This window comes from Euprymna scolopes, chromosome 10, assembly GCF_053919585.1.
Source record: "Euprymna scolopes isolate OS-2025 chromosome 10, ASM5391958v1, whole genome shotgun sequence".
Taxonomy (NCBI): domain Eukaryota; kingdom Metazoa; phylum Mollusca; class Cephalopoda; order Sepiida; family Sepiolidae; genus Euprymna; species Euprymna scolopes.
The window spans coordinates 58,026,034-58,051,100 of NC_136491.1; positions in this window are offsets into that span (position 1 = coordinate 58,026,034).

Sequence of the window (25,067 nt, forward strand, 5' to 3'; positions counted from 1 at the left end):
CTCTCTCTCCTTTTCTTTCGTTCTTCTCTCTCTTCTTATCAGTCTCTTTTTCTCTATTTTAAAGAGAGAAGAATTGTATTAAACAGTTGAAGTCGGAATAGCAATAACGGGACTGTTCGTGTGCCACGGCGCTCATAGCAGCTTGGGCCGTCATCGCAGATGGTCGAGAATAGGTTTGGAATCTAAAATCTAAAGTGCATATTTGTTTATTTATCCGGGGAGTTCGTTGCCGTTCCCAGGACATAACAACAGAGTCCAGAGACATCCTCACAACACGGACAAACAAAATAACTCTCGTTAGCAAACGATAGTAGCATGCGGCTTTTCCGCTTCCCTACGCGCTACAATCATATATGAAATACCCACCGATGTATCGCCATCTCATCTTGCTTTGTTTTTGTTTGTTGGTTTTCTTCTCAATAAATCTATGTAAATAAAATAGTAGGTGCATGTATGTGTGTGTCCGTGCGTCTGTGTGTAAATATTTAACCGATAAACTGTTAAAGTACTGGTCACATGACACTGAAATGCGCAAATAAAAAAGTGGCTTATTTTTTATCTTTCTTATCTCTCTTGCGATATCTCAAACGGTAGGAACGCGACTAAAGCGCTAAATGCGTTGGTTTTGATTCTAGCTGATGGCACCCAAGTCATTTGTTTTAAACTTTCGAAATCAGTATGATATATATATATTAGGGAAAATAAAATCTGCAATACAGAATTGGTTCTGTAATAATAAATTCGAAATCTATATGAATTACAATATATTAAAACGTATTTTATGATCCCGATATTATAAAATACATATTATCTGAAGAAGATCTGAATGAAACCGGCCAAACTCTCATTTATTTTTCCCCTTTGTTTTTTCTATAAATTTTACTATTAAACTTTATTTTATATCTATGATGTTTATTGTTATACTATAGCATGTGTAATGATATTAGCATATAATGTATTTTTGCTCATAGTATCACATTTTTGTGTTATTTATTGGAAACGTTTTAATTTAACGTTTTTATTCTAACACACACACACACACACACACACACACACACATATATATATATATATATATATATATATATATATCCATCCATCTATCCATCATCTTGAGCCCCTGGAAGGGCATAGGGCATTCATAACTTTGTAGATACTTTTGTAGAGAGAAATTCTTTTCCGGGTTGGGGGTGCTGGCTGCACACCCAACCTTCGCAGAAGGTACATACAGCGCTTAGCCTTCCCAAATGATCACCCGTAAGGTACTGGACAGCATCAACGTTGCTTAACTTTGGTGATCTGGCAAGAACTGGTGTGTCAACGTGATTGTGTCGTACTAATATGTATAATACTAATATGTATAATACTAATATGTATAATACTAATATGTATAATATTAATATGTCGTACTAATATATATATAAATTAAAATATATTTAAGCGTATTTTACGACCGGGAAGGATCGAAGGGCCCCCTCCATACACACACATTTATGTTATATCCAAATTTTTCAACAATTTTGTTTCTTTTCTTTCCCTTTTGTTCTTAGCAATCATACTAACCAAGGTGCCGTAAATAGCAAGAGAAACGTGATGGCAGATGGCCCCCTACTGCACGTTCCATGAAATCCATTACGGTAACAAATTTATAATCTTAATTTCGCGCAATTACCGTCGTTGCCTCCGCTGACCGGTCTGTAATTTTCAATTGGTAATAAATTAGATTCGCCGCTTGCTCCCTTCCCCGACATTTATTATACAGCATGTTTTCGCGTCAGATCTTTTTCAACTTTCCCGCTGAGCAGTAACCGACGGACACGTGCTAATTGAATTTTGGAATTGCTGTAATAATGGATTCCTGCCGATCTTTTCCCCTAACCATTCTTTATATATATATATATATATATATATATATATATATATATATATATATATATATATATATATGAGCAAACGGTTAATAAAATATGTTAAAAACACTTTGAAATGAGTTAAAAACATATTTAATCTGAAAAGGAAACACTTGATAAGTGGATAGTCCTTAATCCGCGGAGTTTCGAAGAAATACTTTCTTTCTCATCAGAGGGTAGGAATTAGAAAAATGCGGGATCGGATTTTGCATGCAGAAGTATGATGAAACAAGTAAGTCAAAGATCTTACTTGAAAACAAAAAAAGTGAAGCAGAGGAAATATGGTGAAGAAAAAGGTGATTACACATGAATGGATAGTCTGGTGGAAGATAAAAAATCAAGTGACGGTAAAATCCAAATATAAAACTTCAAGAAAGTTAAAAGAATTTCCATTTGTACAAGTAAAATCCAAAGACATCCCGTGATTGGAAGAAGATGGTCCATAATAATCCAAAGGCAGAAATCCATGGAATAATTTACAAAAATGTGTACAAGGAAAAAAGAAAAGATTCCAATAATATTAATAAAAGAAAAATAAGATATGCTTTTCACTCTACTTCCGAGACATAAAAATAAATAAGAAAGATCAGGGAAGAGAAAGAGGGGAGAGAAAAAAAAAAAGAAAAAAGATGATGAAGTTAAATATAAAATATAAAATAAAGGGAAACAAAAGTCAAAATAACCCAGACAGGAAATGTTAACGGCGTGAAAAAAATATATAGGGCAAAATAATTTAGAAATATGAAAATGTACAGGTCATCACTAAAAAATGTCAGCAAGAGTTGTTAGACGACACTAAATGGAAAATAAATAAATAAATAAATTAATAAATAAATAGAAAATAAATAATAAAAAATATATATAAAATAAAATAAAAATAAAATAAAAATTATTCAAGGGGAGAGGATGGCCAGTATCTGCCGGTATTTAAGGGGAGAGGATGGCCGATATCTGCAAATTCAGGAAATTTTTATATCTATATAAAGGGTAAAAGTAATAACTATGTAATTTTAAAATTGCCATAATTAAATTTGGGCTTATGTTTACAGAAAGAGATCAGTTCATGAGCATTATATATACAAATTTATTTTTATTTCGGACTATCATACTCATCTTTATTAGTTGTTGTTTTTGATCTTTTATTGGTTTTGTTTATTCACAACATTTCGGCCAACTATTCCTCTGGCCTTCGTCAGGTGGTAATCGCGACGGATATGAACTTCGAATCTCCTAACTGCATTCTCAGCCATCACTGCCATCCGTAGTAATAGTCCGAAATAAAAATAAATTAATGTATATAATGCTCATCTTAAAAATGAATTCCAATTAAGGAATATATATATATATATATATATATATATATATATATATATATATATATATATATATATATATATATATATATATATATACCAATCGGTACGGACCCGACTATGGAAGATCAGATAATAAATAAACGTGGATTTATAAGATCAAAGGAATCCAACCTTGATCGCCCTTCGGGGCCCGTGGCGCAGTTGATAGAGACGTTGAATCTCTACAGTTCCAGATAAACATTGTCTGAAGATATCGGTTTCAATCCCACCCAAAGCGTGCCAGAGGTTTAATTGGCCAAAATGTGGTGAGACGACAACAACTACGCAATTCCTCAAGCAATGTTCGACTCAGGAACGCCAATCTTCGGCGTACTTATGACTTAATAAGTCAGGCAATCCCAACCTTCCCTCACTGAGTTTCTGTGTACAGACCTGTCTACGGACATACGGCTTTCCCACTTTCCAAAGAATTTTGAAAATGAGTCGCTCTAAAGCGGTAAAGCATCAGCGGAAAGATGTAAGTTGCGCACGCCTCCGCACGGCCCTTCAGGGACAAGCCCCTGCGAGTCCAAGTCCTTACTGACCACTCTACCTTCGTCCGCACTATTTTGTCCAGTGGAGTCCAGGCCCGAACCACGCACCGAGAATCTTTACCGGGCCATTCGTCCAGCCGAACTTACCTGGGAGCGAGTTTACCCCAGTCCAGGCGCCCAACCACAGGCCAACAGGCTTGCTGCGATTGATTACAGCCCCTGTGACTTCTTCATTCTCAGCGACCGCCTCCATCACTGCTTTAAAATCGATGCTTCGCCCTACAAAGACGGTGACATCATCAGCGTACGCGGACACCATGGACACTTTGCTGCCAGGTAGAGCTATGCCGTGCAGGACTGGTCTAGCTGCCTCGTCCCTTAACTTATGAAGGAGGGGCTTCAACGTCAGGACATACAACAGAGGCGACAGCGGACTACCCTAGCGCATCGGCCGAGAGACCCCAAAGGCTCCGACAACCTACCATTTACTTGTACCGCTACTGCAGGATTACGATACAGAACAGAGATCTACTTGCGGAAGTCCTGATCAAAGTCGGCGGTCTTCATAACAGATTCCAAGAAACTATAGTCGACACTATGGAACGCTTTGGACTGATCTAAATTGATCAGCGCGGCTCCTGTGTCCTCTTCTAACCCCTCTATCATCGTGCGCACCAAGTACAAGTTGTTTTGAATCGATCTCCTCTTCACAGAGGAGGTCTGATCCGGTTCGACCAAGTCGCTGATAACAACCTGCAGTCGGTTTGCAAGAACGCGGGTCAAAATCTTCAACTCTGTATTTAGCAGAGGGAATGTGCCTATAATCATCTAAGTCCTCCCCACCATGCCGCTCTATTTTCTTCGGTAGTGTGACCAGTCCTTTGGTTACCTGCCCAGGGATGGATCCCTGAGCAAACTAGTGGTTAAACACACCCGTCAGAAGAGAAACAAACATGGGCGACAGCCTCAAATACAGTTCTAAGGGCAGACCATCGAGCCCCGGAGATTTGTTATGGCCAACCTGCTTCTACGCAGTAATGACCTCACGTTCCATAAACATCCCATCACAGCTAGCTGTTCGGCCGCAGTAAGGCAGGGCGAGCCGGCTAAATAGCTACCAAACTCCTGGCCGCGGAGTCTGGGTAGTTGGGTAAAGCGTTCCTCCAAATGTTGCCGAAACTCATTGCAAATCTCTCGAGTCGATACAAGGGTATGTCCTTCCAGGTTTTTCACCTTCCGAATGTACCCATACGAGCCGCGTCTTAAGGCAGCCGTACGCTCAACAGCATCAACCTTCACTGCTTCGTTAGAGACTCTTCTTAGCCTAACTCTAACTACTTGACCTTCGTAGCACTCGCTAGCCAAGCGCTGGAGGTCACCCTTAACTACTGCTATCTCTAGGGGATCCTCATCAGCGACCGCCCAGGACAGTCTATCATCTAGTTGCGTTTTCGTCCATGCCCTAGTTAAAGCGATGTTTTGGCCATATTGGACGAAAAAACGAATAATAGAGGCCTAAGATTAACCACCCAGCTACTTCCAGTAACCGCCCCCACTAACTTCCGCTGAATTAGTGTTGTCAGCTGTTCCCAGAAGTCTCTTTTTTCCAATAAGGAGGCGTTCAACTTCCAGTAGCCAGCCAACCTAAGAGGGCATGGGCACAACTACGGACAAAATAAGGGGGTGCATGGGGATGTTCGGTGACCTCCAAGAAATATAACATTGGGACGGGTTTGGACTAAAGTAAATTGATCGGTACTGGGATTCTTTGGAGGTATTCTAACACCTAAAATAAAGATTGGGGACATGGAGCTCATTTATACCAACTAACTAAGGGACTGATTCACTGCGTTATTGTCGGGGACGATGGGAACCGTGACCTCACTGACATACTCCAATATATTTCTAAAATATCTTCCTCGCACAGTGAACAAAAAGGACTAAATGCTCTACCAATTCTGAACAGTATGTCATTGAGGGGTAGAGCGTTTCTAACCAATCGCCAGGTCAGGGAAAATTTGGAATTGTTAAGATATTCCCGACCTGGCGCCCAATTCCATAGAGAGCGGACCTCACCCTCTGACAGCTGCAGCCACTCCCCAAGCAGGTCCGAAGTTGTCCCCACCACTAAACCCTGATACAATGCTCTTCTAGGCCGTGCAATGTCAAGGGACTCTGGTATCGCTCTAAGCGCATTTCGGCATTCGTTAAGGAATTGAGACTGCCCTCTCGGTCTTCTTTGGCATTCAATTAAGTGATTGGGAATAAGGTTGAGAAAGACTACACCAACCGTAGGATCCCAAGCAGATTCCTCCATCCTCCATCACCAGTAACGCCAACCTTTCGGCATTTTTATGACTAGCAAGGTCAGGCATCCCCAGGCCCCCATCTACAAAACGTTGAGTGCAGACCTGTCTACGGACAAGGAGCCATTGCTCATTCCGCAACAGTGAAAAGAGCGCTCGCGTTAAGGCCGCTATACAGACCGCAGACAGAGGAAGTACAGCCAGTTGGTAAAGAATCAGCGGAAACACGTAAGAAGCACACGCCTCCGCTTTACCTTTAAGGAACAATCCCCTTCGAAGCCAAACCCTCACAGATGCTTCGACCTTGGTCTTTACCTCTGACCTATTCTTATTAAGACAGAGACGTGGTCCAAACCAAACACCAAGGATCCGGACCGAGCCATCTATGACCTTCACCTTCACCGAGGTGAACGATTTATATGACCTTTTCCACGTTGCTCCAATAACACTCCCAATGCCAAAGAACTAGCGTCAACCCACACATTCACAGTGTTCCCATCGACACACCAATTTCCACGGGCAGGATCCTCCTTGTTAACTCTCTCTAGGGTTTCTGTCGTCATCAGAGTTAGAAGAGCATCATCAGATACATCATCCCAACCTGTAGTTACTAAACTTGCCCTGCGTTTGATGACGCCCACAGCTGCTCGGAGCCAGCCACACGCTTGTAAGTGACCAATAAGTTTCCCACACAAGGAAAAAATAGTCCGCCGCGTAATAACATCAGGGATGGTTGGAATCTCACTGCCACGCCTCCATCATAAGATACCGTCTTTCCCGCAAACGTCCAATCCTAATACCCGTGCTCCATCCCTCAGACGTTCGGGATCCTTGCACTCCAACCCGAATTGAGCTAACTTTTCTCTGACGTGCGACGCAGATTGTACGTCTGCATTGACATACACATCATCAATATAGGCCGATGTTGCGTCCTCAGTGGTCTTTTCCTGGGACAACACTGCATTTACGATGGTCTTCATGATTTGCGGTGCCACATTCAGCCCAAAGCCAAGCTGAGTCAGGCACTATCTCTGACCCCGGACCCACACTGTCTGGAACAGCCACAATGTCTCATCCACTCGCACCTGCAAATAAGCCTTCCGCAAGTCTACTATAGACACATTGGAGCCCTTCTGGCGCCATTCTCTCAGCTTGCTGGCGCACACGTCAGCATCGGCAGTGTACGTCTCAATGTATCTATTGAGTTCACGATAGTCCAGTACCGGACGAACTTTTGATTTGTTATGCTGGACTACAGCCATTAAGGGAATCAGACCCTTGAGTGCTCCCAGCTTGTTTGGGTAGGGGATCAGCCATCCATCCTGGATCCATGCCTCAAGTTCCTTCTCGTAATCATTACGGGCCTCGTCGGGTATCGAGTACTCTGCAATGCTATTCTTGAGTTCGGTTGGCGCCCTTCCTTCTGTCCACTTCCACGATGCAGTCCATGCTTTTTGGTGAGGGTCGTAGTCCACCTTAAAATCAGGCCGATCAATGTGAACTGCAGCACACACTGGGGTTTCCAAAAATCGCACAGTCCCATCTCTTCCGATAACCATTCCCCCCAGTGTCTTAATAGCATCATATCCCAACAGTACATCGAATCCCAGCAAATCCCCTCGCATCACCAGCACATTAATGTTTGCAGCCACACCAGAGTCTGTGTGGACTTTGACAGTTCCGGCTCCACAGCAAGCTTGCGTATTGCCACCTATTGTGGTTACTTTGATGTTCTGCTTTGTCCAGTTTCGACACAACTTGGCACACATGATGGTGTGTGAGCACCCGGAGTCGAGAACAGCTGAACAAATCACTTAGTTCACGTACACATTTATTGTCGGTTGCGCCTCAATTAAATCTTGTCCGGGGAACAGGGCGGCGCTGACGTCCTTCCCCCTGATGCATTTCCCGCACAATTTTAGGATAAATGTCCATAGCTACCACATTGGAAACAGCGCGGGCGCCCCCGCCCCTTGTTAGTACAATTTCTTGCGATATGCACCCCCTTTACTTCACAGGTTGCAGGTCAGCTCAACCCTTTCGACCCAGTCGATAACAGAAGTGGATCCGTCGAATTCGGGTATCAGTTTTAAATCAAACTTTGCCCCAGCCATAGTTGTCCAGGAAAAGAGACAAAATGAAATAGCCGAAATAGCTTATGACCTTCACCTTCACCGAGGTGAACGATTTATATGACCTTCACCGAGGTGCGCGACTTGACACACAAAAATAAACCGCCTCTTAATCACCTGCTAACGCACGCGTCACTGTAACGTCCAATGACAACAACAACAACAACCTTCTCGCTCGACCTGCCTTTATACCACTATCGCAATCCCTTCTCTTGCGCATGCGCCTGTAGATTCCTGACAACCTCGAGACTTCCGCTTATAAAACCCCAAGTTTTGTTGTCGCGCATGCCTATACAAGGCACAAACACGAGGGCGTTTGTTGTGTTGGTAAGTACTACACCATCCGTCCAAACAAATGTGCCATAAAGTGCATTCGGTCCCTGCCAAGCGGCCAACCTCAGGCCAACGGATTTGCTGAGATTGACTACGGCCCCTGTAACTTTTTCATAACGTTTGAGAGACTTAATCACCGTAATAATATCAACGACGCTGGAAACAATTAAGGTGACATCATCGACAAATGCAGAAACCGTGGCTCGCGCACCACAAGGAAGAGCAATACCGCGCAGGGCCGGTCCAGCCACACTGGACCTCACGTTCCAAAAGAATGGTTCCAACGCGAGGACATATAGAATGGGCGATAGCGAATGCCCCTGTCGCACCGACCGAGAAACCGCGAACGGCGCCGACCACACCCCGTTGAACTGCACAACTGCCGTCAGCTGAGCATACAAAATGTGGATCCATCTGCAGAAGCCGGACCCAAAGCCGGCGGTCTCTAAAACAGCCATCAGGAACGATGATCAACCATATTGAACGCCTTGGACTTATCTAAATTGATCAGCGCGGCTTCGGTGTCGTCTTCTATGTTTTCTAAGACGGTACGAATCAAATGCAAATTGTTTTGAATTGATCTCCCCTTCACAGCGTAGTTCTGATCCGGTTCGATGATAACAACCTGCAAACGATTCGCAAGAACTCGACCCAGGATTATCAAATCCGTATTCAACAACGTGAATAGCCTAAAATCATCCAACCCTCCCCCAACATGTGTGTCCTTCTTCTTCAAGAGTGTCACCACGCCTTTGGTAACCTTATTCGGGATGGATCCTATGTCAAACCAATGGTTAAACACACCCATTAGAATCGGAACAAACATGTGCGACAACCTCAAGAACAGCTCGTAGAGCAGACCATCGAGTCCTGGTGATCTATTATAGGTGACCTGCTTCATAGCAGCTACGACCTCACACTCTGCAACCCGACCATCACAACTAGCCGCTCTGGCCGCCTCCAGGCGGGGCGAGCCAGCCAAATAGTTGCCAAACTCCTGGATGCGGAGTCTGGACAGCTGCGCAAAACGATCTTCAAAGTGCACCCGAAACCACAAATCTCTCGAGCCGACACTAAGGAGTCTCCTTCCGGGCTCTGAATCTTACTAATGTACCTATTCGATTTGCACCCGAGCGAATAGACTCGTTCGGATTTGTCAACATTCATAGCTTCATTGGACATCTTTGTAATTCTAGCCCTTACTACCGCTCGCTAGCCAAACGACTCAGGTCCGCCTTAGCTAGGCCTATCTCTAGGAAATCCCCCACTTCCCTAGCCCGTGATAGTCTATGCTCTAGTCGCTTCTCTGCCTTGGCCCTATCTAGGGCGAGGCATTGGCCATAATTGACAGAGAAGTCTCTAATACTAGATTTGGCGTTTACCCACTACCTACTCCCGGTAACTCTCCCCACTAATCCCTTCTTGATGTGTTCGGTTAGCTTTTCCCGGAGTCATCTATCTCCAGTAAAGAGGTATTTAACTTCCAGTACCCGGTTAACTTGGGGTTCATATCTAAATCTAACCTGGCCACAAGTTGTTTGTGGTCAGAGTGGTCTAACCAGTGGAACGTGGGACAAGATATGTATTATACATTGCCTGTTCTAACTAACAACCGATCTAAGTAATGTTACATGAAAAGGGCTCTCCTCTTTTCATCTCAAATAAGAACACTTAATTAGACAGTATGCAACAGTAAGTACTTGAAATGGAAGACGTGCTAAAGAGCCACGTCCACATGTCCCACCCCGGATGATCCACCCGATACCTGTCTACCAGATCGCATCTAGCCATCAGGTCCGACAGACTGGTTTCACACCCATCCATCCCTCTAGTCCCGCCCACCTTATCTACCCTGAGATTAAGGATGGCATTTCAATCACCCACTAAGATTAACTGTTCCGAGCCCCCGGAAAAAGGAAACCAGCCCCCGTACGCATTTGGACACATACACCGCGACGACTCGAAACGCTCTGTTTACCACGGCAACTTCGGCCACGATCAGTGTACCATCAGCATCCGGGTGAATAACGCTAATCGTTCCAGAAAGGGTGCGCCAAACTAACAAAGAAACCACCTCCCTACTTTGACTATCACCGTATGCTAAAAGACATCATAATACTCCTCCATCACCTGATGATCGTCAATGGAATCGTAGTGAGTCTCCTGTAACGTAGCCACATCTATGTCATGGACGTGAGGTCCCTCAGTACCCTAGCAGCTTTGCTTCGGCACCTTTTGCCCCTCACGTTTAAGCTAGCGAGGTTCAAGGACGTGGCCATTGTGCCTAGATATCCGCAACCACCGGCCTAAAGTCTTTGGGAATTAAGGTGCCACAGGATTGGACGAGGTTGCCCGAAAGCAACTCGGACGTTACTCGTCCGTCCCGCGCAATACCTCCGACATCCAACGGAAAAGTTAACTTTAGGGCCCTATAAAAACAAGGGTGGACGTAAATAGGGACCATCCCTTAGCACCTAGATGCTAGCTGTTTGAGGGAGTCGTGCTCCTCTTCCACCAACTTTATATTTTCTATCGCCCCCCCCCTTTGCTTCTTCTATCATGTTCCACATGGCCTTTGTGCGTCCAGTTCTTGTTTCACGCACAAAGGTCATGATCAAGGGGGCGTCTGGGAAGTTTTTAGGATTCGTCACCTTCTTCACCTACTTTTTCCAATTCCTTTTGCGGCTTAATTAGACCCCTATGACGCTGTGTGATGTAAGTGTCAGCGTGAAGGGGGTCTACATCACAAATTTGGTCTTCAGGAAGGAAGGGGAGCTTTTTTAGTTTTCTCTCTCCTAACTGGAGATGTTGAGGCGGCTCTTCTGCCGTTGTTGTTTTGAGTCGCCGGCTTTTCCCGGAACAATGATCGGGCACTGGCATGGGGGTATCAAATAGGGGTGGGGATTTTGGTTCAGCCGAAGGGGTTTGGGTTGGGGTTTTGGGTGGCTGAACCGTAAAGGCAGTATTCTCTTCATTCATTGGGGACGGGGAACGGAAACCAGCTTCCTTGTTCTCTTTTGCCTTCTTGTTCTCCTTTTTAGATTCTTTCTTGAGGCCTTGGCACTCTGCCACAGATGCCTGTCCTTTGGATTTGGACTGTTGCTCTTCTTGCTCCCCTTCAGAGTCGAATGAGGAGACCGGATGGTTTCGCTTTTGGCCGCTGGCAACTTCCTTTGTGGGCACGTTGGTGGAAGGACTTGGAGACGACCCTGCGGGAACTGACCGACCTTGTAAATCCGAGGGCCACTCTCCTGTTGAGGGAGTCTTCGTGGTTTTTCCATTTTTTTAACCGCCTTGCTCCAGCCGTCCGATGTTGCAGTTATGCCCCCTCCGGTTGGTTTCTCAGGAGCTGCTGGTGCCACACCCTTCTGCTTTTTCTGCCGCTATTGCTTGAGGGATCCGTTTAGGGCAATCCCTCGCCTATCTTTTGGCAATGCCAACAGAGCGGTTTTCGCCCCTCGACGATGACGCTCATCGTCCCAGTGTCACTTCTGAGCAGGGCAGGGATTTTCTGAAAGGCCTCCCAGTCTAAACGCATTTTTACTGAGTAGTCCCCATACTGACTCATTATCGCACCTATTAGCATAGAGTTAAGGAATTAGGGGATACCTAAAATATAAATATTCGTTTGCCTTCTGTTCAGATATTCCGGCTTAAAGCGCAGATGTTTCCACTTCAAGTTGGACTTGGACAGTTTGAGCGCGTCATCGACAGTCGGCAGCAGCAGGTCCCAGATGGCGTAGCTGCGACGACAAATATACGTCGCAGGAGATCCCCCAGCATCTCCGCCATGATGTCTTTAGAAACCCCTGTTAGACTTTTTTTCTTCCAGTCTGTGGTAACCAAGGATATTATCCTTTTGGATAATTTTTCCACAACTCCTAGCAGGGGTTTGATAATGTTACCGTATGTATACTCCTTATATTTGGAGTTAAATAACTGACCGTAATCTTCTGGTGTAAGTTGGGACTGGGGTCCCCACTCCTTCTCTGCTGCCAAGGGCGTCTGTGTTGTTGGCATCGGCGAATTCGGTGTGAGTCGCGTTCTATGCCCCGGCAGGATTGTTGAGCTGGTTACCTCCATTGTCTGCGTGCTGGTATCCGGCAGTGTAGGCCAATTTGCCGGGCTCTCCGTCAAGGACGATAGTTTCTGAAGTGGTGGGGAACCAACTGCCCCACTCTTTTGTTCTGTGCGAGCAGCCCCCTTCTTCTTCCTGGAACGGGATACTCTCACTTCGCCTTGTAGTCTGGTCTTCTTACTTTCCTCTTGGCTGCTTTCATCACTGTTGCATCACAGTCGTCGCCCAACGTGAGTCCAGCAGCAAGAGCATGTTACTGGCCTCTTCCTCCTATGGGCGGAAGGGCTGATAGTTAAAGCCCTCTTCCTCTGTCGATCCCACCGAGCCGGATCACCTCTTCCAGCTGGCCTAGATCTACCACTGCCGGGGACAGCAGTGTCACTAATAGTCCAGGAGCCGCCGCCTAATGTGACGAACTCCTCTACAGATACGGTGCGGGGGCCAGCACCAGGTCGGGTTCAGGGGCAGCACCGACCGTGCCTAATGGTCTATCAAATGGGCCTGTATCGGTGGCTAGAACCCGGGCTAGGCAAAGGAGCGGAACCCGGACCGCGTGGCGGTGTAGGTGGGACTTTCTCAGGGCTTGGTCCCACCGAAGCCCCCTCTGGGAACTGGACCCCGGGCTAGGTATTTTTGCACTGGAGTCCGGACCAGCTACCCTTCCCCTCTGCGTCTTCTCCTCGGCTCAGACCCGCCGATTTGGCCTGGCTGAGGATTCTATTGGATTTTACTCCAACCACCTCAACGCAGACCGGCCAGCTGCTTAAGTCGAGCCTTGGAAGAGAGACAACCTGAAAAAACTTGAAATGTAAAAAACAGTCAGTGGCCTCAACAGGAGGCGAAAACAAACAATGAAAAAAGCTTTGAACCAGACCCAAGGGGTCTGGTAGCTGGTCTTTGGTTGTTGGGGACAGCCAAAGCGCTAAGCAGAAAAGACAGGAGATCTAGCCTATTTGCATATTCTTTTAAACATTCATTTTAATTAATTCCCTATTAGTTTAATCGGTGTTCTCATGGGATAATCATCTTTAGTTAACTATTACACGTAATTATATTAATACAGATATTCTACATAATTTATACTTGCATAATATTTGCGTAAAAAGTTTATAGTAAACACAAAATTGTTTCCATATATATTTATGTATACGTATATATTTTTGTTTAACAAATTTTGCCTACCAAACTCCTCCTAGAGTTTTTGGTCTACAGACATGAAACTTCATATATAAGGTATTTGAATCCATGCGAAACTTTCTATTTGGTTTTACTCGGGAAAATCGGTGCAAAAGTGTGAAAATTTTAAAAAAAAAGAAGAAATTTGCCAGGTGAAGGTCGAACGCCGGCATTACGAATGCATATTTAATTTTTAGCCTTGTGCTGAACGTTTTGGTTTCGAGTTTTTTTTTTTTTTACTTTTTAAATCATTACTACATATTATGTTCAATCTATCTATATCTATCTAAATATCTATAAAAGTGAACGTGTGTATGTCTGTGTGTGTACATTTGCATACGCAATAACTCTCTCAATTTTAAGTCTACAGACTCGAAATCTGATATACGGATACTGAGATTTGATATATGGATACTGAGATTTGGGAAAATCTTTGTGATCGGTTTTCGGCCAGAAATTAGACTGTTTAGGGGTCAACGTTCAACGATTTGACCTTTGAGAACTCTACCAAACTCCTGCACCAATTTTGGGTTTAAACACTTGAAATTTTTGATATAGGTATGTTAGACATAGATCTAACTTTTGCCCAAAACAATAAATATTAAGGTGTCATAATAGGGGTCAAATTTAAAAAAATTGACCGCTTTTTCTTTTTTTTTGGGGGGGGGGGAGAGGGGGATACACATACACCGCCAAACACCCGGGCAACGCCGGGCTGAAATACTAGTATATCTATAAAAGTGAAAATGTCTGTCTGCCTGTGTGTCTGTCTGTGTACATTTCCCTACCAAATAACTTTATCAATTTCTGGTCTACAGACTCAAATTTTTAGATACGGAATATTGAGATTTGGGAAAATCTTTGTAATCCGTTTTTGGTAAAATAATTTTGCTGCTAAGAGGTCAAAGTTCAACAATTTGACCTTTGAAAACTCTACCAAACTCCTCCGCCAATTTTGGGTCTAAACGTTTGAAATTTTAGATATACGTTCTTTGGACAGGATCTAACTTTATAATTTGATTTGAGCCCAGAACAATAAATGTTAAAGGATCATAATTGGGGTCAAAGTTTTAAAAAAATTGATCTTTGCAGTCTCTAGCAAACTATTAAGTAAATTTTGGGTCTAAGCATTTCAAATTTTACATAAAGGTTATTCAGACATACAGCAAGCTTTTTAATCAGCTTTTGGACGAATAATTGGTTGGCAAAAGGTCAAAATTTACAGAGCTGACCTGTACAAACTCTATCAAACTTTTCCGCGAATTTTAGGTCTAAACACTTGTAATCTTTGATGTGGTTTACTTGGACATGGGTCCAACATTTTAATATAATTTGAGCCCAAAACAATAAATGTTAAGGGGTCAAAATTGGGGTCAAAGTTTAAAAAATTCGACCTCTGCGGTCTCTAATGGTAGTTAAGGGGGCCTATTATATAAAAAGGTATTACCGTTCATATTCACCCTTGTCAATATATACATATGAACATCAAGTTATGAACAGTACATAGGGCCCGAGCAAAGCCGGCGGAATTGCTAGTATATATATATATATATATATATATATATATATATATATATATATATATATAAGTGAACGTGCATGTGTGTGTGTGTGTGTGTGTGTGTGTGTGTGTGTGTGTGTGTGTGTGTGCGCGCGCGTGCGTGCGTGCGTGCGTGCGTGCGTGCGTGTGTGTGTGTGTGTGTGTGTGTGTGTGTGTGTGTGTGTGTGTGTGTGTGTGTGTGTGTGTGTGTGTGTGTACACACATTTCTCTCCGCAATAACTAAAGACTCAAAATTTGATTTACAGGGTACAAAGATTTCGGAAAATCTTTGTAATCCGTTTTCGACCAGACATATGGCGGTTAAGGGGTCAAAGTTCAACGATTTCAAGGTAGCATCATTAGTTTTATACGAAACATTGTTTCGGAGATTTAAAAATAAAACAGTTTAATAAATCATCACTTCCCTTAATTGAATGAACAAAAAATGTGCTAAATATTGGATCTAGTTACCTACTCATTATTAATTTGGCTAACCTATTCATGTTATAAATGAATGTCTTCCTTACCTGTGAGATTCGTCCCTGTCAAAATGGGGATATATATATATATATATATATATATATATATATATATATATATATATATATATATATATATATTAAAATGCAAAATCTACAAAACATCTAATTATAAACAATGCAAAAATTGGAATATGAATTAATGTATAATTGGGATTCAGAGAAACAATGCAAGATAAAGGGTGGATAAGTAAAAAAAATGAAAAAAAAATGAAAAAAAAATGAAAAAAAAATGAAAAAAAATGAAAGAATAAATAAAATTACAAAACCGATATAAAAAATATTGATTAAAATACAGAAAAGTGACATAAAAGAAATAAAAGAAAAAAGAATAAAAAGTATAAAAGCGCATAAAATGTAAGAAACAAGAAGGGGGGAGAGAAAAGGGAATGTGAGAGGAGAAATTAAAATCATTGTCACGAGTGGCGTGTTTACTTGTGTTAACTGTTAACTGGAGTTTGTCTGGGTTTTATTTAAATGTAAGCCTCATTTCTATAGAATAATAAATGGAATTACAACAAAAAAAGTTAAAAGTTAAGGAAGCTCATGGGGTGGGGGAAAGGGGTTTTATTGAAAGTTATAAGTAAACGGGATTAGACTTATATTTTAATATCTTAACAATCTTCAATTATTTGGTTTAATCCCGCATTGTAGAGGGAAACTGAAATTATTTGTTACGATTACTGAGTTAAAAATATTTGAAATGAAAACTTCATAATAGTATAGCTTCTATGTGACAAGTTTAAAATTTACGGTGGGTTGAGAGAGATTACTAGATTCGGGTGTATTTTACTTTATTAGAGATGTATAGGAGATTGTTTCGAAGGGTGAGTAGCGATGGTCATAATTTAGAGGTTAAATATGCAATATCGATAAAGAGACAAATCTGGACGAAGTCAGTGACTGAAATGCCAATTCATGATAATGCTAATAAGGTCCAATTTGTTAAAAAGATTATACATCATAAAAGTTTTAAAAGGGTTATGGGTAGGTTAAATTAAATTACATTTGCATATATAGAGAAAATTAGGATGTGATTTTTCAAATTAATATGAAACAAGGAACTGTTATGCATGTTATAAAGTTGGAAGAGAAGTGAAGTTAGAATAGTCAAATAGTGAAAAGAATTTTTTAGAGTGTGATGGAAAAAAGAAGATTAGATATGATGGATCATCAGATGATTCTAAATTAGAAATCTGGAGGTCAACAAGTTCTGGATGGACTTTGAGTTCAATAGGGTATAAAAGTAATTATAACACTTATAATCACTTTAGGATACTTCTAAGATAAAACTATTAGTTGTCTCGTATAGTTGAATAAGAAAGCCAAAGGATTAGCACTAAAATGGGGGGGGGTTATCAGCGGAATTCAAGTAATTTCTATTTTTAAATTTCCTTTTATAGCTATTATTTAGTCTTTAAAATTTATTACATTTAAATTTATTTCATGCTGAAACTATAGTGGTGGTTCAACGTTGCAATATACGCAACATGGAGAGGTGATTTTGTAATGTTATGACCCTTTAGACTGTGATCATAGCGTAGTATCTGTTAACTGTGGCAAGCGAGGTCAAGGGTTAAAACATTATTATTATTGTTATTGTATCACTATTAATTGATTTGTGCGACAGATGGTCGCTGTATCAGTTATTATGATTAGAAGAATAAACAATTAAAATGGGGAAGAAATGATTGACGTGTGAATCGCAAAAGGTATGTGAAAATAGAAAATATATGTAAACATTATTTTGGGGTTTTGAATAAACAAATAACTAGTTGTGGACATTAGGTTGGTCTGAGATGCGTAATTAGGTGACGTAAGAGAACACGTGATGTAGTTAGTTTTGGAAAGATTCAGAGAGTTGAGAATTGACCACCAAAGCGGACAGACGTCTAGACAGAGGTGGCCAGACAGTTAGGAGCGGGTTGTAAGAATAGAAAATGTAGACGAACTGCAGATCCTGTAAAAATCATTTGAGACAACTGTAATATATTTATATTATAAAAACATAAAGAGTTGTTTTATGGTTTCACAAATAAGAACAGTTGTCTCAATTGGATGGTGCTGATCGCTTCATGGTTCGTCACGGAGCAGCGGGAAGATACAGAAGAACTCTTCAAGAAAAAAAAGGTATGAAGTATATATTATTATTCTTACATATGAACTGTAAAAAATATCCCGTGTGATAAGTCTGATACAACATGACTCAGCTTACACGTCAATATCATGTCCCCTGGCTAAACAACATACATACGATGTATACGTTTATTATCTGTCTGTTAAAAGAACAATATCTTACATCCACTAGATAACACATGACACGTTTTAATATATCATCTCCTGTCAAATATAACCCAATATACAGCAATTTAACTAATGGTATTTATTTACAACAACAACAACAACAACAACAACAACAACAACAATAATAATAATAATAATGATAATAATAATCGAAGGAAGTGGAGAGAGCTGAACGTCTGGGGATACTTGTTGTCACTCAGTTTCCAGAGAACACCACAGGTCTCCAATCAGATCGTTTGTTGACTTGTGTAAAAGCTCCATGTGAGCCAATAATAATAAGTTCGTATATAGTAAAAAAAATCAATTTCTACAACGATTCATTAAAATATAAGTTTAAATATAAAAATTATTAGGAAAATGTTAGTAAATATTTTTATCCATAAAACACAATTTAATATTTTTAGAATATATTTAAAAATGCACTTCCATTTGGCAAAATGTCAGTCTTTTACATGAGTCTAGTCAGTGGGACATTTCTGTGACAAATAAACTTTTTATTTTTATGCATGATCTATATATCTTACTAATTGTTTAAAAACAGTAATTATTTATCATTAGTACCAACAATGGAAACTTAAGTTTTCACAAACTGAAAAGAATCGTTTTTTGAATTGGAAATTTTTCCGATTCAAATACTCTCAAAAGGTCAGATTTTTCCGATTCCTGATCCCGATTCCGATTAATCGTTCCACACACACACACACATATATATATTTCTTATTTATGAAATGATATATTATGACCATGAAGTATATACAAGTTACCGGTTGGATTTGGACAAGCATTAAAATTTGCTGATGTCTTTGAAATATTACGTTTTTAATTGTCTATTGTTTTGTGCCCGTTTTGTTTTGATTTGATGTTTTTTCATTTTGCGATCGACAAAAACATTTCTCCTCGAGTGCTGGGCGCAGTTGTAGATAATCGCAACGCTAAATTAAGATTGGGAAACCAATCTTAATTTATGGCGATAATAGAAAGCTTTTAACTTTTCCACTTCTGCGATGATTCGTCCGATGTCTGAATAAATTGGTGTGCTTTACTGCGAAGAGAGTACTTACATGATGGCACGCGTTCGGGCACCATTAAACATGGTACACGCTTGATTACACACAACTGCGTTACAAGTTGATAGCGCATGCGTACTGTTTAAATGCATCATAAGTGCGACAGTCACGTGATTGTGCACTTTATCTACTTCCGACATGTTTGATCAAAATCCCGCATGGAATAGTGGCGTGATTATTCGATCGCTCCAATGTCCTAAAAATGTCAATAAGAAACGCCTTTTCACTTGCTTGGCGTAACAATGCGTAATGTAGTTAATTTAATTTTGTGCGAAGTGGATAAAAAGGGTGTGGAAACCTTTGTAAAAATGTATATGCTTTCAATTTTGTAAAAGTGTAATGATATGTATTAGGCAAAAATATTTTTTTAATGCGTGTTTCTTTATAGTTTTCTAAAGATTTTATGGGGCATAGCACAAACTTGAAATTTGAAAATGTAAATATTTCAGATTTGCATTAAATTTCATTTTTATTCATTAAATGCCATTGAAGCAAAATTTCTTCTCAAGACTTTTTAAATACACATTAAATTTTTACGCGCATATTAAGTTTTTAATACACTTATAATTTTTAATATACATTCAATTTTGAAATACGCAATCAATTTTAAATACACATAAAGTTTTTCAATACACAAACAATTTTTAATTACATATAATTTTTTAAATAGACATTTAACTTTTAAATACGCATTAATTTTAAATACACATTAAACATTTTAATACACATTAAATATTTAATACACATTCAATACTTAAATACTCATTTAAATACATATTAAATTCAATATTTAAATACACATTAAATTTTCAAATAAACAATCATTTTTTGAGTACACATTACATTTTAAATACGCATTTAATTTTAAATACACAATTAATTTTTAATTACACATTAAAATATTTTAAATACACAATTAACTTTTAATCACACATTAAAATATTTTAAATACACAATTAACTTTTAATCACACATTAAAATATTTTAAATACACAATTAACTTTTAATCACACATTAAAATATTTTAATACACATTAAATTTCATGCAGCTTTTATAATCCAAAGTTATCTAATAAATTTTAATCGAAATTAGAATAAGGATTATAGACGTAACGTTTTATATCATTATCATTAATATTAATTTTCGTAAGAGAACATAAAAGTGGTAGTACACTGCTCCAGGATTAATTTTACCTGTAGTATATACTAGCAGGCGGCCCGACGTTTGTTCAGGCGTGAAATACGCTTAAACATGGTATTTTAATTTATGTGGATTTCGTATTTATTATACGGCCAGCTCGATACTGATTATTATATTGCACCAAATTTATAGTAGTCGTTCTACAGCGTGGCCCGGTCGTAAAATACGCTTACATATATTTTAATTCATTCAGATTTTTTATTTATTATTTTAGAGTCAATACTCTATTGATCATTTGACTGTATAAAATATATAGCAATGATGTCATAAGTTTATTTGAAATTACTTGGATAGCATCAGTTAGAACAAAAGCCAAAACATATAGCGCTCCAGCCTTTTTTGTTACTGTTTGAGCATTCATCAGATGAAAACGTTAAAATTGAACCGACTTTAATGTATAGAAATATATATTTGCGCATGTATAAAAGTCTTTAAGTCGACTTACGCATGTCAAGTTCAAATACTTTTTTCAATTTTGACTAATCACCTATTTTTTACTGATCGAGTTTGTTCCACAAGTGCATCAAGCTTAAATTTGTAGACAAAACAATAAAAGAGTAGTTTAGTAGATACCGTTCCTCAGACAGACAGACGAGGTCACACACACACACACACACACACACACACACACATATATATATATATATATATATATATATATATATATATATATATATATATACTAGCTCTACCCAGCCACGCGTTGCTGTGGCTTAATTTCGTGTAATGGAAAATTCTAATAAAAAGAGGAAATGCATGTTTCTTATATTCTTATTACAGCAATCCATTCCAAAAAGTAAAAAAAAAAGGCGAAAATAAAAAAATATGGTACTCTTGCAGAATTGGATCCGGATCTTCGGGAGTTACCATCAATCATGACTTGGGCTCGACCAACGTTCAGTGGGTTAAGCCGAAAGTTGCTAAACCATTGAAACGCTAAATAGTGTTCTTTTTTATTGTATTCAAAAATGTGAGTTTTTAAGGGGGGTGTTACTATACACAGATTCGAAAAAGTTGTTCAAAAACGAATAAATGAAAGCAAAGGTAAGGTAAATTACGTTTCTATCTAACTGGATAATTTTTTAGTGTTTTTATTTAATGTAAAATGTTTAATCGGCTGAAAAACGCAGTGTTTATCTATGTATTTGAAAAAGACGAATGGTCGCGGACTCTGTTGAATACGTTAAGTTTGGGAAAATCAGTTAAAAACTATACAAAACAATGTCAGACACCTACTGATTATATGTTATTGTGACATAGACTGACATATTCGGTGGGTTTCTGATAGTATTTTGTATAGTTTTTTAGTTTAAATCATGTTCTCGAACTTAACATCATCAACAGTGTCCATCACCGTTTGTATTTTTCAAATACACTGTTAAACACTGTTCTTCGAGCTGACTAAACGTTATAGTAAATAAAACGGGTTCGTATTACTAAACACAGAAACGAAAAAGTTGTTGAAAAATAAATATAACAAATAGATGTTATCAAAGGCAAGATAAGTTACTTTTCTACCTAACTGGATAAGATTTTAGTGTTTTTATTTAGTGTAAAATGTTTAATCGGTTTGAAAAAATGTAGTGTTTATCTGTATATTTGAAAAATACAAATGGCGGCAGACTGTTGAACACAGTAACTTTGGGAAAATGAGTTAAAACTAAAAAACTATACAAAATACTGTCAGGAACTCACTCAATATATGTTACTGTGACATAGGCAGACATGTATTCAGTGGTTTTTAACAGTATTTTGTATAGTTTTTTAAGTTTTAACTCATTTTCCCAAACCTAATGTGTTAACACAGTCGGCCGCCATTTTTAATTTTCAAATATAACAGTAAACGCTGTGTTTTTTGAGCCGAATAAAAATTTTGCATTAAAAAAATAATAAAATTATCCATTTCGGTAATAAAGTAACACATCTTGCCTTTGATAATATTTGTTAATAAGGTCACGTGAGTCGATTAATGGGTGCTAATGCACTTACTGATCCGCGCTATTTTTTTAAATCGTATTTCCAAGCTTAATTAAAGTTTTATGTTTTTCTGGTATTTTTTTAGATTAGGTCCACCTCCCCAATTTTCTTTTAAATGACGACTTTTAAAAGTTTCCGACTATGCTGAATACAGAAATCGCATTGAAATTTTGCAGAAATAAGTAGTTATCGAGATATAGATAGTTGTTTTATGCATTGTATTCTTTGGCGGCCATCTTTGTTACGCGCATAGATTTGTTTATGACGCGCGCAAGCGTGTAAAAAAGACGGCTGCCAGAGATTACAATGCATTATACAAATTTTTTATATCTCGATAACTATTTATTTCTGCAAAATTTCAATGCGATTTCCGTATTCAGCATAGTCGAAAACCTACAAAAGTCGTCATTTAAAAGAAAATTGTGGAGGTGGACCTAATCTAAAAATGTACCGTTTTTTTTTTCATTCAATTGTAAGGTAAAAGTACAGAATAGGTACAAAACACCCTCTTCTCCCAATGTTAAGAATGGCTTTTTAAATAATAACGTTATTATTTCAGCACGGATCAATAAGTGCACGAGTACCCAATTTCTTTATAAGCATTCATATGTTTTTATATAAAAACAACTTCTGTAAAAAAAAAAAAGAAAAAACGTTCACTTTCAATCTTTGTTAAAAAAGTTTTCTTGAAAAAAAAAACAAAAAAATACGGTAAAAAAGGCAAAGAACAAAACGTTAATCGGTATTCATGCAGAGAGTGATCCTTGCTGAAATAATAACGTTATTATTTAAAAAGCTATTCTTAACATGGGGAGGGGGTTTTGTACCTATTCTGTACTTTTACCTTACAATTGAATAAAAAACATACCATAAAACTTTAATTAAACGTGGTAATGCGATTTAAAAAATAGCGCAGATCACTCTCTGCATCAGCACCGAAAGTACAGAATAGTTAGAAAACATCCTCCCTCCCCATGTTAAGAATGGCTTTCTAAATAATGTTAATGATTCAGTACTGTTCCTTGTCTGCTTAAGTTTAATTTTTGTTTATTAAATTGTTAGGTGAAAGTCCAGAATAGTTACAAAACACCCCTATCCCCATGTTAAGAATGGTTTTCTAAATAATAAAGTCATTATTTCAGCGGGGCAGCTTCTCTGCATAAGTACCATGTTTTGTTTTTAAATTGTTAGTTGAAAGGACAGAATAGTTACAAAATACCATCTCCATGTTAAGAATGTCTTTCTAAATAACATTTCAGCACGGTATTTTCTATGCATACGTACTATCTATTTTTGTTTATTAAATTGTTAGGTTAAAGTATAGAATAGATGCAAAACTCCCTCCCCATGTTAAGAATAGCTTTCTAAATAACGGTATTATTTCAGCACGGTACCGTCTCTGCATAAGTACTATCTTTTGTTTATTAAATTGTTAGGTGAAAATATAAAATAGTTACAGAACACTTTCCCTTTCCCATGTTAAGAATGGCTTTCTTAATAGGGTTATTTCAGCACGGTACCTTTTCTGCATAAGTACCATCTTTTGTTTATTAAATTGTTAGGTGAAAGCATAGAATAGTAACAAAACATCTTCCCCATGTTAAGAATGGCTTTCTAAATAACGTTATTATTCTATTATTATATTATTATGGTACTTTCTCTGCATAAGTACCATGTTTTGTTTATTAAATTGTTAGGTGAAAGTACAGTACTCATGCAGAGAGTGACCCGTGTTGTAATGATAACGTTAATATTTAAAAAGCCATTCTTAACATGGGGAGGGGAGGGTGTATTTTAACCTTACAATTGAATAAAAAAAACATATAATAAAACTTTAATTAAACCTGGAAATACGATTTAAAAAATACCGCGGACCACTCTTTGCATTAGCACCAAAAAAAAACTGTACTTTTACCAACCAATCTTATATCGAAAACCAAAAAAAACTCAAAAAGCAAGCGACAAACTTTTTTTTTGCCTTATATAATAAAGAAAAAATGTGTAAATCAAAAAATTTTGAAGATAAACAAATTAATTATGTTTTTTTTTTTACTTATCGAGTAAACAGAAAATGAAATCTACTTCTTTTTCGTCAATTCGTGGCTGTGAAATGCATCGAACCGGAAGTTCAGTTTTATCAACAAAGCAGGTTCGCACTAACGGTTAAAAAATATATGTATTTTATTTAATATTTTAATAATTCGCGAGGTAAATTTATTTTAATAACATAAAAAACATCCCTCGACTCTAAAGATGGGTTGTCTGAAAATTTCAAATAAATTGGTAACGTAGAAATATGTTTTTATTCACTTGTAACAAACCAAGAATTACATTTTTATATATATATATACTAATGCAAAGAAAGATATACCATATACATTTTGAACTCATTCCTGAAGCTCTTCCGCGTTAAATCCCCTCCCCCCAAAAAGAACATTTTTGCGTAATTTCCTTGTCTGAAGATATATGGTGTTCTATTTATTATTTAGAACGATATAAGTTAATACTAAAACAATGCATAATATCATGTATAGAGATAGACAGATAGATAGATAGATATGGTAAAAAACAGTTACTTACACAGAAACATAGGTTTGCATTTTAGAACCGTATTCCTTGTTAAGCTGTAACTTCTCAAAGAGTCTCTCTTTTACT